The sequence below is a fragment of the Carassius auratus genome, unplaced genomic scaffold (genome assembly GCF_003368295.1).
Source record: "Carassius auratus strain Wakin unplaced genomic scaffold, ASM336829v1 scaf_tig00215658, whole genome shotgun sequence".
In the NCBI taxonomy this organism is placed as follows: domain Eukaryota; kingdom Metazoa; phylum Chordata; class Actinopteri; order Cypriniformes; family Cyprinidae; genus Carassius; species Carassius auratus.
In genome coordinates this window covers 58,484-74,537 of record NW_020528186.1, presented here as the reverse complement: position 1 = coordinate 74,537, position 16,054 = coordinate 58,484, and the positions used below count along the sequence as shown (strand labels likewise).

At 37.3% G+C, this 16,054-nt stretch overlaps 1 long non-coding RNA gene across 1 annotated transcript; it reads left to right on the top strand.

Moving 5' to 3' along the window:
- Nucleotides 1–13,106: 13,106 nt before the first annotated feature.
- On the top strand, nucleotides 13,107–15,581 carry LOC113095298 (uncharacterized). Its single transcript, XR_003288301.1, has 3 exons — nucleotides 13,107–13,173; nucleotides 13,930–14,013; nucleotides 14,608–15,581. It is a non-coding gene; the product is annotated as an uncharacterized LOC113095298 (long non-coding RNA).
- The last annotated feature ends 473 nt before the right edge of the window (nucleotides 15,582–16,054 follow it).

The window sequence follows — 16,054 nt, the reverse complement described above, 5'->3', positions numbered from 1 at the left end:
AACAGATACAACCATCATATATCCAGTAATAAACACAACACAAGTCAAATCTGAGATCTCTTTGATCTTTTGATTTACACACCTCTGCCATGTCAATCAAGGGTCACAGGACCCAGTGGCATGGCAACCGCTTTGACTGACAGGCCATATAGTCATAAATCAATCCAAACTGACCATGCACACTTCTGACTACCTGTCAATCTACACGGACTGTACGGCCATAAATCAGGCCATAAATCAGGGTCATAAATCATCAAGACTTGAGATAAAGTGTATGATAGGACTACTGTTGCATGAAATCTTGTCCATGATAGCCGTAAGCTGGATCATGTTCATTATTATGTATTAATAGTAATCAACCAAGATCTGACGGCGGTTTGACACTTCAATGACACTGTCAAAAATAGAATAGACAATAAGGTTAATTGTGTGGGGTAGAGGCTGTCTGAACCGTGCTTCAAGTCTAATATTCCCCGACTTGATAAGCAAGACGTGTTGTCCACAACCCTCATCTGGAGTGACATTGAATGCATAGAGGGTGTAACCGTGCAAAAAGTCCTCTCTATCAATAGACATTGCTTGGTTTTTGAGATGTTTACCGGAAGCCAAGGCTATTTGGTAGAATTCACGCACTGCAGAACCACTCCCATAATCAGGTTGCAGAGGCTTTGCAGGGAATTGCTGACCGTCCAGATAAATAGATAAAAATTCTAAATCATAATTTTTAAAGGCAAATGGGTTTTTATTATACGATCCTGTAAAGGCATCATTGTCAACCATAGCTAGAACAATAGATTTTGGAAGAGTTCCTAAGAATAAGTTTTCTTGATTGCAGACTCGTGAGCCTGGAGGAATTGAAAAGTTTTTCACACAAACGCAGTCGATAGGGTACTTGGCGGTGGTTGAGAGCAGCGCTTGTGCGTGCCCCAGCCTCACGGCGGGTGCGACACTAACTTTTTTCACAAATAGCGAGGCTGACAGGATGTTTAGCTTGTAGGCGATAGCATCGTTCCTCATCAGACAGAATTCATCTTTACCCCGCGTCATACGAATTTTAATGTCGACGCCATTGAGCATCAGTTTTTCCTGAAAGAAGATATCGCTGTGAATGGGGGCTATTAGCTCGACAACATTAATAGCATTGGTAAAGGCGGCTCTCTTTGTCAGACCGTGATTTCCTCCTGCAGGGTCCGCAGCATCCATGTGGCCTGCTGTATCTTTATAGAACAATCCGGCGGAGAAAAGTGTTTCCAGGGTATGTTTATCATAATTTAGAAGGCACTCAATAAGGCAGCGATAAGCATGGGTGTTTGTGCTCTGTGATATCAAACGGTCCCCCAGTGACACGTCAACCTGTGAAAATATTGTTGCCCCTGCGTAGTTGATAAAGCCCACTGGTGCTCCATCTGCGATATCTGTACCATCAGGATTAGTGATTTTGACCCTCAAAAATAATAAAACATTGTTTAAGTCGATGTAATCTGCCCCATTTCCTGCAATAAAAAACTCCAAAGGCGATGTGTCCGAAATCGCTGATAATGGTGGTATCTCTATATAGGTGTTTTTTTCAACAGCAGTTTCTGTCAGAGGCACTGTGAACAGATCGAGTTCAGATTAAATGCATTCTTCCGACATGTTATGTAGTAATGCCATGATCTAGAAAATTGTTTTGACACATTTCTTCGGCTTTGCGGTTGTTACACGTTTTGCTGTCTCCTTGCGCTTGCAATTTTCGACTGAGGTCTTCTTAGGGGTATGTTTTCTTTTCTTCTGTGTTTGACCACTCCTTCTGGACCCCGGTGGCCTGGACGTTCTTTTGCGAGACATCACCATTAGCCCCGATCCGTCTTGAGCGTTGTTATTGTTAAAGGAGTGTGTTAGGGTATTGCTAACAACATCGCTTAGTATGTTTTTTGCAGCTGATTTAAGATGAGGCCTTGCAATACTGAATCCACATTTTAGTAATGGTATGGCCATTCGGAAGAGACCCCTGAAAAGCCCACCTAGACCCATTCCATACATAACGCCACCCCCTGCATAGCCAGGAAGGCCATTATCGGCCTGATTTTGGAAATAGGCCACGTAACGCTCAGGATCCATTTTGTACAGATTAGAATAGGGCATTATTTATTTGTAAAATAATGCCTGTTTCACGGGTCTGAAGTGTAACTTAGCACTCACCTTGCCGTAAGTGAAACGTACCTTTTGATTCTGATCGTCTTTTACCTCTATAGTTATATCTGTGATGGTTGTTTTATTGACAGGTACGTAATGTGCCTTATCGTATCTAACACTGAGAATCTTATTATTCTCACCATCTATATGTACACATCTCAGTAGTGGGATGTGCGCATCACCAACTGATTGATATTCAATGATATCTGTATATATATATATACAGGCTGTAGAAACCCTCGTTTATGTCTCCTTGATGCAGTGCGTACATCACAGCCGTGATTCCTCGGCCATACTCTTCTTCATTAGCGTGATTTGCGGATTCTATAGCGACTCCGGGGGTTAACCCTAATATAACGGCAAGCTTCCCATCAAACGTCAGCGATATCTTCGGAGGGGCTTTTAGAAAGACTCTGTTTTTTACATGATCGTAGCCAAGGGTCGTCCCTGGAGGTAAAGTTGTGTTGATTTCTCTAATCAGAAATAGGACATCCTCGTAATAACTATGTTTTGTTTGTACTCACAGATATTTTTTGCAATTCCTCCTCATAAAAAACCCCATCGATAACATCTCCGTCATAATCACATAGTCTATAGACGGGGGGATCTCGCGGGATGCATGTTTTTACACCTTTTTACACACGTGTCCAAGCATATTTACTGAAAATATCTGTGCATGTCAACAGAAAATGATTGTTGTCGTTATCCTTGGCATATGCCGACATATCGACTAGATCCGCCTGGAACTGCATGTCGATACCATAGACAAAAACCCTGTTCCTTTTGTATTTTAGAGGTGCTGTCCTGTGTAATGTGTATGCATCCTCCCCGGCTAGCCAGTCTGAAATTTGTTTATCAAATAAGCGAACGCCTGTTTCATTTAAAAATGCATCTTTTAAACGCCTTTTACACCCTAAAGAACCGGGGTTAGAAGGGTTATAGTAAATATTTTTCAGAATCTGTTCAGACATATCATCACCCCTCAGAGTCTACAAAAGAATAACACATCTGCTTTAAGTGAATTCGTTTTTTTATTTATCAAACGTTGTCAAGGTACTGAAGAAACTTTACACACATTAGAATTTTTTTCTCAATCATGTAGTCAACCAGTGTTTCAATAATCTCACAAACATTAGTCTGATCATTTCGTGAAATCAGCATCACACATAGGTCTGTTACATATGTACACAGGCATAAAACGTCAGCAATTCTTATACTTTTACCACATTCAGTCATTAGATCCAGTATTTTTCTGATAGTTACAGAAATCGGTTCACAGGCATTAATACACATACGCATGACATCAGTCCAATCATTTGACATTGTTCTTACAATTTCCATTTGTTTCCTGAGGTTTGTAAAACGTTTGGCATCAACATCACATCCATTTACTGTTAAGGATACACCAGGATTGTCGTCAATGATCTTGTACAGCAAGTTGGTCATTTCACATCTAATACGCTGCTTAAATATACATTTAGTCAGTACATTAACACACCATCCGTTCCCCATGGCCTTGTTACACTTGTTCAATGTGTGCACCGCCCTTCCAGCAGTCCACTGCGTCATAGACAATCTGTTCACTGGCGACATCCACAACTTTTTCTCTGATCTCGCGAAGCTTCTCCACAATGAAAACCTCGTCAGGCAATTCGCACAAAATAGAATCCACCGAGCCCTGGACCCTCTGCGGATTAATCCTTAAACCGAATCGGTTTAATGCTTGAGCTATGATGTGTTTAAGCTCAAGCTTTACCAGGTTACGTGATAACTCGTCAAAGTAAGCATCAAAGAAACAGGCGCAGGGTTCAAACAAACAGGAGTGTCTAAGTTGACTAGGATGATTAACTTCACACCCCAGACAGAGTTCCTTAAGCTTTTTGTTGATTAGGTGTTCCAACAGAATTACGATAGTTGCCTTTATAATTTTGAACACATCAGTGCGAATACAGCCGTTTATGTCGTCGAAGCTGGCACAGACCACGGCTCCAGCTACCGCGCCGTTAGAGCCGTAAGGTGTCATAAGAAACGTCAGGTTGTGATACCCCAGCTCCATGCAGAAGTTATCCAACCAGGCGTTGTCATGGGTTTGTGGGAGGATCTCCAGAGACGTAGCGTTGTCGTCAGGCATTGCAGGCAGGGTTTTGGGGGTGTTGCTGTAGCAGCAGGCTGACGTGGATTCTTGAGACATGGCGGTAAATGAATCTAGCGAGTGTACCGATCTGCAGACTTTCTTAATGGCTGTAATACGTGGGCAGAGATAAGAAGTGGTCAGTTGTCTTGGGAACGCCCTGTTCAGGGTGGAACAATTTCATCTTTACAGAGCTGTAACGGTCATACATATCACACCATTTAAACATCTTATCAATAGATGTAAAAACATCATCAATTATATGAACATCTTTCCACTGAAACAAAAACTTCATGTCATAGTGCATGTAGTGCTCAGCTTCAGGTATGGGCCACACATGCTCACGGATCTTTGTCTTGTCATTGCAACAGAAAATGTGAACACAGTCATCAGGTAACTTTTTACTGTGATCCGCAACCACTCTAAATCTTGTGTTAGGAACTATGCCATCCCATTCTGCAGTGTGCAATGGATCGTCACCACAGTCATTCAAATCTCTCCAGACGTAGTTGTAGAATAACCACCAGTCTTTGTCAGGGAAAATCAGACAGGGCTCCTGCGTCGTAAAATTGTCGTCAATATCCATAGCATAGATCTTCACGGTGCACATCACTTTGTCAAACACATATCTTCCGACATGATCACCGGACATTGAGAAATCATGAGTCGTCATATTAATCTCTTCATGAAGAAACTTTGTTAAACTAACGCTTTGTTTTTTCCTTGGTGCAAAAGTCAGCTCCTTTCTCATTTCAACAGGCCCTCTTGTTGGTGAAATACGCATCACTCTTCTAGCGGTTTTAGGAGTTTTTGTAGCAGTGGCAGCCATTGTAACAGGATTGTTCAGAATGTCTTCTCTGTTTAAATTACTATTTCCTTAACCCCTATTTAAAACGTAGTTTCAGGATGTAGGCACAGTCTTCAGGTGTGAACAACAGGCCAGGAAGGAACTTCACAGAAACCCCCACAGCTCCGGTTACAGATACAACCATCATATATCCAGTAATAAACACAACACAAGTCAAATCTGAGACATGTTTGAACTTTTGATTTACACACACCTCTGCCATGTCAATCAAGGGTGACAGGACCCAGTGACATGGCAACCGCTTTGACTGACAGGCCATATAGTCATAAATCAATCCAAACTGACCATGTACACTTCTGACTACCTGTCAGTCTACGCTCCCTGTACGTACATAAATCAGGCCATAAATCAGGGTCATAAATCATCAAGACTTGAGACTAAGGATATGATAAGACTACTTACAACAATTATAATTGTGCTGCGTTCTTAATCTGTTATGCAGTTTGTTCTCTTATTGGTTTTATGAATGGTTTTATGAATGCTTAATTTCAGTTTTGGGGGTAGTACTTGCAGCCCTTTTTTTATTTATTTTTTTATGCAAAAATGTATACATAATTCAGTACCTCCTTACTAGTTTATTTTTCAATTTAACTTATTTTACATATTTTATGTACTTATATTTACCCATTTGTTTATTTTAATTTCCCCCTTTTTATTGATTTATTTATTATTATTTTATTTTATTTTTTATTTTTTTGCGGAAATATTCTGTCTGGGATCACATAGTTGACGCCTTGGGGAGGCGCTCTTTTTTCCTTGGAGGTGTTGTTTTTTTGATAACTGCCTGGCAGCTCCTTTCTGGATGGAATTGGGAACTGTGTGTCTGGTTCTGGTAGACACGAAGGTGGGTGGGGTCAGTTGGGGGTTGTTGTTCTTTCTGGCTCGGACTTGTTTATCCTATTTTTTTTATTTGTTGTCTTTTTACCCGTCTGTGTTTTTTACTTTTTTGTTTAGTCTTTTACAATGTATTCTTCGAATGCTGCCTTGTCATGTTATGTTTGCAAAGGTGGATGTCCATTCTAAGATGTTTTTTTTGTGTGTGTGTGTGTGTGTGTGTATGTCTAGGCCTTCTGATAAAACATTGATCGGGTGGAAAAATGTGACATTGGTCTCTTGGAACGTTAAGGGCAGGGATGTATTGGAGGCTAAATGCACGTAAACGCCGTTTACGCACCTCCCAAAATTCGGAAATAGCGTTTACCCCTCTAAATAGCGGTCATCCACCTCTAAATTGAGCTTATCCACCTTTAAATAGCTTACAGTTCCTATGACATTTTAAATTAATCTTATGTCGTTTTAGTTTCATATTGTTCATTATTAGTTTCATAGTTGCTTGCGGTGTTGCCAGAAGTTCGGATCATTTTACTGACTCTGATCTTTGAGTCTCGTTCAGCAAAATGAACGAATCTTTTCTCTTCCCGTCTCTATGGGACTGACATGAAGAATACAAGACTCGGACCTCACCTGTCGATTCAGAACCCATATGTTGTGTAATGCGCATGTGCGGTCAACACAAAATGAACGACTCACTCTCTGAGACAACTCGGTAGTCCTGAGTCATATTAAAGATTCGTTCAAAATGAACGACACGCAACGGACTGCATCAAGATTCAAAAATGGATATCTGGCAATTAATAATAATAATAATAATAATAATAATAATAATAACCTTCGTTATTTTGAAAAGAAATCATCACTCATACAGCAGCCATTCATCTCATCTCCGGTTTATTTGTGTTCGTATACATACAATATCCACGATCGGCCAGGGCTATAGTCCAATGGTGCGCACATTTGAAGAGATAATAATTTTATGACATGTTTGTAAAATATTTCGTCATACAGAATAACATTTTTATTCATTTTACACTGATTTATGCGATCTGAAGAGATAAAACAGATAACAGAGCTAGTAGCGATTACTCTTTTTTTTCTTTTCTTTTTTTTCTGTTTTAATTCTCTTTCAGAAACAAGCATACAAATACTTAACACCAATTAGAACATAAACAAAACAAGGGGGATACATATAACAGATATACATCATGGACAGTAAATAAAAAATAAAGAATTACAGTTTACAAATGACATTTTTAATATGAGGGATGTTTTTATAAATTTCTTGTTCATGGAAGTTGAAATCAAGGAGTCATAAAATATTTTAAGTTCTTTACAAAAAAAATTAAAGGAGGGAGTAATGGACATTATTCTTGCTTTATGTACATGAAACTTCCCAAGAAGAATTATCACCTTCAAAGTGTTATCAACTACATCTGATCCAGTATTACAATTCAAAAAAAGGATCATAGATTCGTCTATTTTAATTATTTTATAAAATATATAAAAAAACAGCCTATTTACCGATTTCCAAAAGTCTTCAGAATATTTACAGTTACAAAATAAATGTGTGTTTCATTTTCTAAATTACAAAAATAACATTTTGGAGAGACATCTTTTCTATGTAGCTATGTAGTATCTTAAAATGTACTTCCATTGCCTTATTTGGCAATAAAAATTTATTAGAAGCTGACCATATTTTCTCAGTGGAGGGTATAAAAAAGATTGTTTCCACTTTATGAGTGCTTTTGGGTAACAGCTGACATCACAGTTAATACATTTCCTAATATGTGAGTTATTACACTTAATATCCATAATATTAATACCTCCAATAACAAGATTTGGAATTTGTCGGACAGCTGAATTTTACCTGAGATGTACTTTCACAAGGTACATCAATTTAGGGGAAATGCTTTTCACAACCAAATTATAATCTCTACAGGAAGAATCAATCCCTGAAAAAGAAACAAACTGCTGATAAGTATAAATCTCACCGTTAATATTTAATAAGTCTGAAATAAATATAATTCCCTTATCAAACCAATCTTTTTTAAATATACTCTTGTTTTTAGCCAATACAAATTGGTTATTCCATAGGATGCAAGTATGTGGAGAAAAATTATGCTTAAAGGCTATTTTCCATGCTTCTAATGATTGCTTATGAAAGTTAGATAATTTTATGGGAAGTTTACTATATTTGAAATCACACGATAGTAAAAAGGGTAATCCACCACACTTTTCAAAAAACAAATTGGGGATATAAAACCATATAGATTTATTCTGGGCCAAACAATGTTTAATCCAATTGATTTTAAAAATAATATTAAGAGTACTAAAATCAAGGACATTAAGCCCACCCTCTGAAAAAGATCTAATAATAGTTTTTCTCTTTACATATTCAGTTCTATTTTTCCAGATAAACTTAAATAAAGCCCTGTCAATATCAGAACATATTTTAGGATTGACATACGACAACAGAGCAGGATATACCAGCCTCGAAATTCCCTCAGCCTTGGAAAGCAGAACACGTCCATGGATAGTCAGATTCCTCTGAGACCTGCAATTAAAAACTGTTTTTGCTTTAAGTAAACATTTAGAGAAATTAGATTCCATTCTTTCAGATGAACATTTACTAATTATAATACCAAGATATCTAACGGAAAGTTTTACCTTAATTCCACATACATCTGATATATCAGAGTGATGAATGGTCATAATCTCAGATTTAAACTGATTAACAGAAAGGCCAGAGGCCTGCGAAAACAGTTTTAAAGCTTGTAAAACAATAGGGACCTGCCTTTTGTCTTTTAAGAAAACACATGTGTCATCTGCAAGTTGACTAATCAAGATAGTGCGGTCTGCAATTTGGATGCCCTCAATATTTGAACAATTCACTGTATAAAGATTAAGAAGCTCTGCAACTAGCAGAAAAAAAAGGGGAGAAAAAGGACATCCTTGCCTAATTCCTCTCCCAATGACAAAACGTGGGGAAGTTCCAGAAGACAAAGACACATTACTTGTGATGTCTTTATATAGGGTCTTTACAGTTTTCAAAAATTTAGGACCAAAACCGAAATGTCTTAAGGCTTCATACATAAAGGCATGCTCAACTGTATCAAACGCCTTATAGAAATCTTAAAACAAAATAAGCGCATCATCATTAATCAATTCGGAATAATCTAAAAGATCTAAAACAAGACGAATATTATTTGATATGAAGCCAGATTGTGTGAGTGAGATAACTTCTTCTAAGCAGGGTTTTAGTCTCCTTGCATATAAAGCAGCTAATAATTTATAATCAGAATTAAGCATAAGCATAAGCATTAAGTTATAGGGCTCCAATTATCTAAAAACTTTTTATCTTTATTGGATTTAGGTATTAAAGTTATTAGGCCTTGCTTCATCGATTCAGACAATTCACCACGGTTATTTTTAAAAATAAAATATTTTATATCATTCCAAAATGATCGATAAAATTCAAATGGTAGACCATCGGGGTTCGGACTTTTATTAAGTGGAGTTTTCGTAATTAAACTATCGATCTCTTCCATAGTAATCTCACCCTCACAAACAGCATAATTATCTTCACTAATATTTGGAATAAACCGTTTCACCTCAAAGACAAAATTATTAGATGACTGCAATTGAAAAGAAGTAGTATAAAGTCACTGATAAAAGTCAGCAACAAATTTTTACATTTTGGTTTCATCAGAAATTAGATTACCATTAATGTCAAGGGTTGAAATTCTTTTTAATTCACCTCTTCTTTTTTCTAAATTAAAAAAATACGTTGAATTTATTTCTCCAAATTCTAACCATTTTGCCCTTGATCTAACAAATGCACCTTTGGCCTTCTCTGCATAAAGAACGTCAAGATCCTCCTTCAATAAAAATAACTTCTCCTTGTCCTGCTCACTAGTAGAGGACAGACATAAGATATTATTTATTTCTTTTACAATTGCAGAGCTTCTCGACTCCTTTGCCTTAGAAAGCCGTTTTCCAAACTGTATAGAGTATCTCCGACACTCATACTTAAAAAGTTCCCATTTTGCAATAGCAGAGCCTGAGTTAACTTTAAAATTTTTTAATTATATTTCTGATACCTGAACAATATAGAGAATTTTGTAAAAAGGACGTATTCAGTTTCCAGTATCCTGAACGTCTCTGAAAATTATTATGAGACTTGGATATTTCAAGATCGATGCAAGCATGATCTGTTAACCAGTCAGATATAAGCCAGAGGTCTATTCTAGATTTTTGTGACATGTCTGCTTTAAACCAAGAAAATTAGACATTGTTTCCATGGACGTGTCTGTGGACATCTAGCAAATCAAGGCTGCTACAAAGATCATGTATGACTAAATTAAGGCTATTAACATTGAGTCTTGGGGGGAATCTATCTAAATGAAGATCAGGGGCCTCATTGAAATCTCCCCCCATAATAACTGCTGCTGAAGGAAATTTTAGTTTTAAAGCAACCAATTTAGTAGATAAAGTTTGAAAAAGAAATTGGTTTAAATTTGAATTGTTGAAGCCATATATATTACATAAAATAAAGACAGCCTCTCCAGATTGAACTGTAGCGATTATCTATCTGCCCTCTAGAGAAAAGTGTGACTCAAGAATTTTACCATTAAAATTAGTTAAATAAAATTATAACTCCCCCAGAATGAGTAGACCCATGTGAAAATAAAGCTTTACCTCCCCACTGTGCTGACCAAAACGACTCATCGTTAGCACTAGAGTGAGTTTCCTGTAAAAAATAAACATCCCTTCTTTTAGAACTACAAAATAAAAATAAGGCTTTTCGTTTAGTAAGGTCACGAATCCCCCGAACATTAAGAGAAAAACAAGAACATTTCAAGTACATTGAATAAGAAAAAAAAGGAACAATCTGCCCTAAGGCAAGAGAATTAAAGCAAGCAAGAAAGGAGCAAAGTGCAAAACTTATCCCTTTAACCAAACCTACCAAACTTATGCATCAAATGCTTTAGAAAATATTACATTCTGATAAATAAACAGGAAGAGCCATGAGAAAAACACAATAAACATCTTTGCCAGAAATTAAAAGTCGTGCCTGCATTATATAGTCAGTGTCAATTTCAAGTCCTCAAACAGAATTAAGGGCAAACGTTAACGTAATTCACAGATTATCCGCTGTAATCTTCTATCCGTCAATAATGGCAAACGAGCCCTTGAACCCAGCTCGTTTTCCTTCTCTCCTGGCTCGATTTACCAGCGGCCATAGTTTATTACATGCCTCTCTCGCTCGTTGTGTGAGGTCTTCTGTTATTTTGATGCCTTTCTGCTTGAGGACTTCTGAGTTTTTTGAGTCCAACCAAATGCGATCTCGATGAGTACGTGACAAAAACTGCACAATAATCTGCCGTGGAAACGCGCCTGCTTCTCTCGGACCGATTCTGTGTGCAACATCAATGGACATCTGAAGACCATCCCTCAATCCCGGTGAAACTTGAGAGAAGATATCCATTGCGATTATCTTCACATTTTCTCCTGCTTCCTCCGGAACACCAGATATTTTCAAGTTCCACCGTCTTTTATATGCATCCAGGTCGTCAACTTTTTCCCACAGTTGTTTTTTTTTCAGTGATTACAGCCGTTACTTGAACGCCCAACTCTCCAGTTTTAACTACAGCCCTCTCCGTTTTGTCGGTAACTGAATCAACTTTGAGAGTAAGTTCAGATATCAGGGTCGAATTGGATGCAACCGACTTTTCAATTTCCAGTAACTTCTCCATGAATATATCTTGCTTTTGCCCCAGCCTCTCAATCGCCTCCAGAATAGCTGTGTTGGAGGGCTCGGAAGTCTGCCGCCGTACTTTCGAAAGTGGGCTGTTGATCGGGGTGTCAGGAAGTGATGGCGTACAATCCATGCCTGGGTCTCCTTCGGGAGTGGGTTTAGAATAATCATGCACACGTTTCACACTGTCCGCCACCCTATCAGATGTTCTTAGGTAACGCTATACTTAAATGTGAGTTTCGATCAGCGTGCTCAAATGGCTGCAACACATGTTAACAGGCAAAACAGAAGTATACGCATTAGTATTAGTAACGTCAAACATTAAGGAAGGTCAAATGAGATCAAGTTTTGCACGAAAGTTTGTAAGAGACAAACAACAGTTCGACTACTCAGACGCCATCTTGGCCGCCCCCCACGCTTTAGTTTTCAAGTAGCGATTACTCTCCTCTTATTGATTCGCGTCAGCTATGACATCAGTGCAATATCATTAGTTTGTAAAGCTGTCAATCATCTCATGTGAACCACGTGAACAAAAGCTGTCTGTGTCATTGATAAAATATAAGAAAGACAAATGTAAAAAAAAATAATAATAATAAAAAAAAAAAAAATTTTATTCCAGCTTGTTAAATGTGAATATGTGAGTTGTGGACAAAACGAGACATTTAAGGACCATTCCTGGGCTATTGGGGAAACACTGATCCACATTTTTCTGACATATTATAGACCAAACAACTAACCGATTAATTGAGAAAATATTCAACAGATTAATCGACTATGAAAATAATCCCAAATCCCTAATCATTACGTACAAGTGCATTGCATTGGAACCCCTGGATATAAGCCTCCCTCTCTATTCCTCTTTAAAAAAAAAGTTATCTCTGTTTTATCATTTATTTTGATTGATTGATAATGTTTATTTCATTCATGGATATTTTTTTCCAACAAAACTTCACATCACAACAAAACATCATCCTCATATATATAATTTATAAAACCATGATGAAAAGGAGGCAGGGTGTACTTAGTAAACTTTATAGATTTCAACCTTATTATTCCTTCTTGAGTCTCTTTAACAAGAACTTAGATTAATGTATGAATTGAATAGTGATTGTGTGACCTATATGAGGGAATAAACAGTGATACCCTTGGTAGTAATATCGAGATAGGTATAAACTGAGGTCGGAGCCAGCTCCAAATGGGCGGGTCAGCTCCAAATGGGTGGGATTTCAGCTCCAAGTGGGCTGTACAAACCTCCAGAGCCTTTTGATTGGTTTATTTAATGTCACAGGGTTAATGCACGCTGCAAACCCCCCCCCCCCCCCCCAAAAAAAAAAGAAAGAAAGAAAAAAAGACGATGTCAACTTCCCAAGGCTTTTCAGCGTCAAGAAAGAGGAATTTGAAGGGGTAAGTTTAGAGTTGTACAACGTATTACAAGTTGTGAAAAAGTGCAGTATCTTGGCGGTAGATGTTTTAGTCTTGACGTAGTTAAATCATGATTACAAGCTCATTGGATTCAAGTTTGAAAATTGGAGGACATTCATGTGCAGTTTTTACCTTCAAAACTCATATTTACGATTATTCCGAGAGCACGTTAAGACAGCATTAGCAGCACAGATAAATTACATCTTTATTGTGTCTGTTACCCTTTTCTGCTAAATATTTCTGCAATACATATAGGATTTACGCTGCAGATTACGGACACTGAAGACCATAAGCAGGCATTGTTACTAACGTTACGTAAAATATGCAGGCCTATGTATTATAACTGCACTGATATTTAAGCGATCAATAACTATTAATAGATTTAGTACAGTGTTCCATAAGAATGAGTCTTCGTTACAATAGTCTTTACATGAGTCTTCTCCTAACTGATAATGCTTGACTTTAACAAAGCTGGTCATTGTTTCAAAACCTGCCGTTATATTTTTAAAATGTTATCTATTTTTACGTGTAACATTAATCCAAATAATGTAATGCAATTGAAACATTTGGTTTAATTATCAAATTCATTTTTTCAATTTAATAATCATAACAGTGGATATATGAGGATAACTGCAGTGTCCACTACCATGCATTACATATCAACAGGTGTAGAATTAATTTTGTCATTGTAGGAAACACAAACAAACAAAAATATTATGTGTAAACTTTGTGTTACAGAAAGTTCAAGTCTGGGTGGCCAGAAGTTACATTTCAGTGACCTGGTTACCGCCTCTCTCTGCAAACCCAAAGGATCACTTTTCTGTAAACTGTTTTTTTTTTTGCTCTTTCTATGCATCAAGATGTGTCATTTTTTTTTTATGAAGATTTTTGACTAATGTGTGTGTATGTGGGTCTTTGTGTGGATAAATTATGTTCATACTTTAAAGGTGGACATTTGCAACAGCGCTTGTCCCTAAAATTGCTCCAGGGGTATGGTCAAAGACTGTCCTAAATGACAAATGATGGAATGTATATGACATTACATTCTGTAGATGTCTCACATAAATGTGCATTGTACTTTAGTTAATGTTAACTTGTCAACAGTGAATTATTTTAGGATGTCATTGGACTGAATGTTTAGTGATTAATGACACTTCATTCCAGTAAAAATATAATCCATAGCCTTGGAGTGAAAGCAGCAGAAAAGTGTTCCAATGCTGATAAAAATCAAGCAGGTTAAAACCTCAGGTTCCTTAAATATCTGTTCTACAGGACTGTTTGGGGTTGGACAGATTTTGTAATGGTTTTGAAGTCTGATGCTCACCAGGCCTTCATTTATTTGTTCAGAAATGCAGTAGAACCAGTAATATTGTAAATTGTAATAATATTTTACAATAACTCTTCTATTTGAGGCAGCAGTGGATCTACCCCAATCATCATTAACGGGACCCCAGTGGAGAGAGTGAGCAGCTTCAATACCTTCAAATGCCCTGCAAAGAGTAGCTGAGCACATGTCCAGAACATCTCTCCCCTCTCTGCAAGACATCCACACCAGAAGATGTAAATCTAGGACTGTTAAGATCCTTAAAGACCCCACCCACCCTGGAAATCCACTGTTTCATCTGCTACAGTCAGACAGACGCTTCTGCAGTCTGATGGCAAAAACAGAGAGGCTCAGGAGGAGTTTCTTCCCTCATGTTATCAGACTACTAAACATGGACATTAAACACACTGCACTTTATAGACTGGTTGTTTAGGGCTACCCAATAACTCTCTGCACACTGCTTTTTTGACAACCTAACTATGCAACTCATCCTCACTGCACATTGTCTACATCTCTGCACATCATCTGTGTAGCAGTTTCTATGTAGCATCTCTACAAATCATCTGTGTAGTAGTTTAATACAGTATATTGTGTATATTTTATACAGTATATTTTTTTCTGCACAGTCTAAAAAGAGTATGCCAGACCTACATTTCACTGCTTTTTGCATGTCATATAACAAATAAAACTTGAATTTTTAATGGTGTGGAGTGTTACCTGTGATTGAGTTGGTGATAAAAAGGAGATGGGGAAAAGAGTGTCTTAAATTTGACTTTGGTACCAATAATATTTTCCTCTTAAGTCTTGGAATGTTTTTTTTCATTATTATTAATTCTTGTATTACTATTTAGATTTTTTTTTATTTTTTTTATTTTTTATTAAATGTTTATTTGTAAATTTACTTCCACGTGTGGCTTTTTGTAATGTTGATTCACCTAGAGCCAAGGGGGTTGTAACAATCTAAACAATATAATTTCTCCCTCAGATTTCAAACTTGCATTAAAGAAAAACATTAACATACAGTAAACATTTTATTGCTCTAAATTACTAATTCATTTTCTTGATACTGATATAATTATAAAATGTATATAATTTAATATACTTGAATGTTTGCAGTTGTCACAAAATTATATAACCTCTTGTTAATAAAATGTAAACTACAATGAAAAACAATAAATCTGTTTTTCATTAGTATCGCTACTTTATGATGTCCTCATTCGCGCGCACCCCGGCAATGACGCAATGTGAAATTTTCGCTTAAACCCCGCCCATTTGTAAAGTCCCGCCCAATAGCGGCAAAAGTTCCTCCCACTTGGAGCTCTCAGTGAAGTCCAGCCCACTTGCGGCAAAAGCTCCTCCCACTTGGAGGTCTCCGGGCTGCAGCGATACCTACTTGGTAATATCTAGGGATGCACCGGTTGACCGGCAATAAATCGGAACCGGCCAGTTTTTGCTTAAAATACGCGATCGGCAATCTGCCGATTTTTGGTCTTTTTCTGGCCAATTTTTCAGGAAGTGAAACTATATTTACATTTTAAA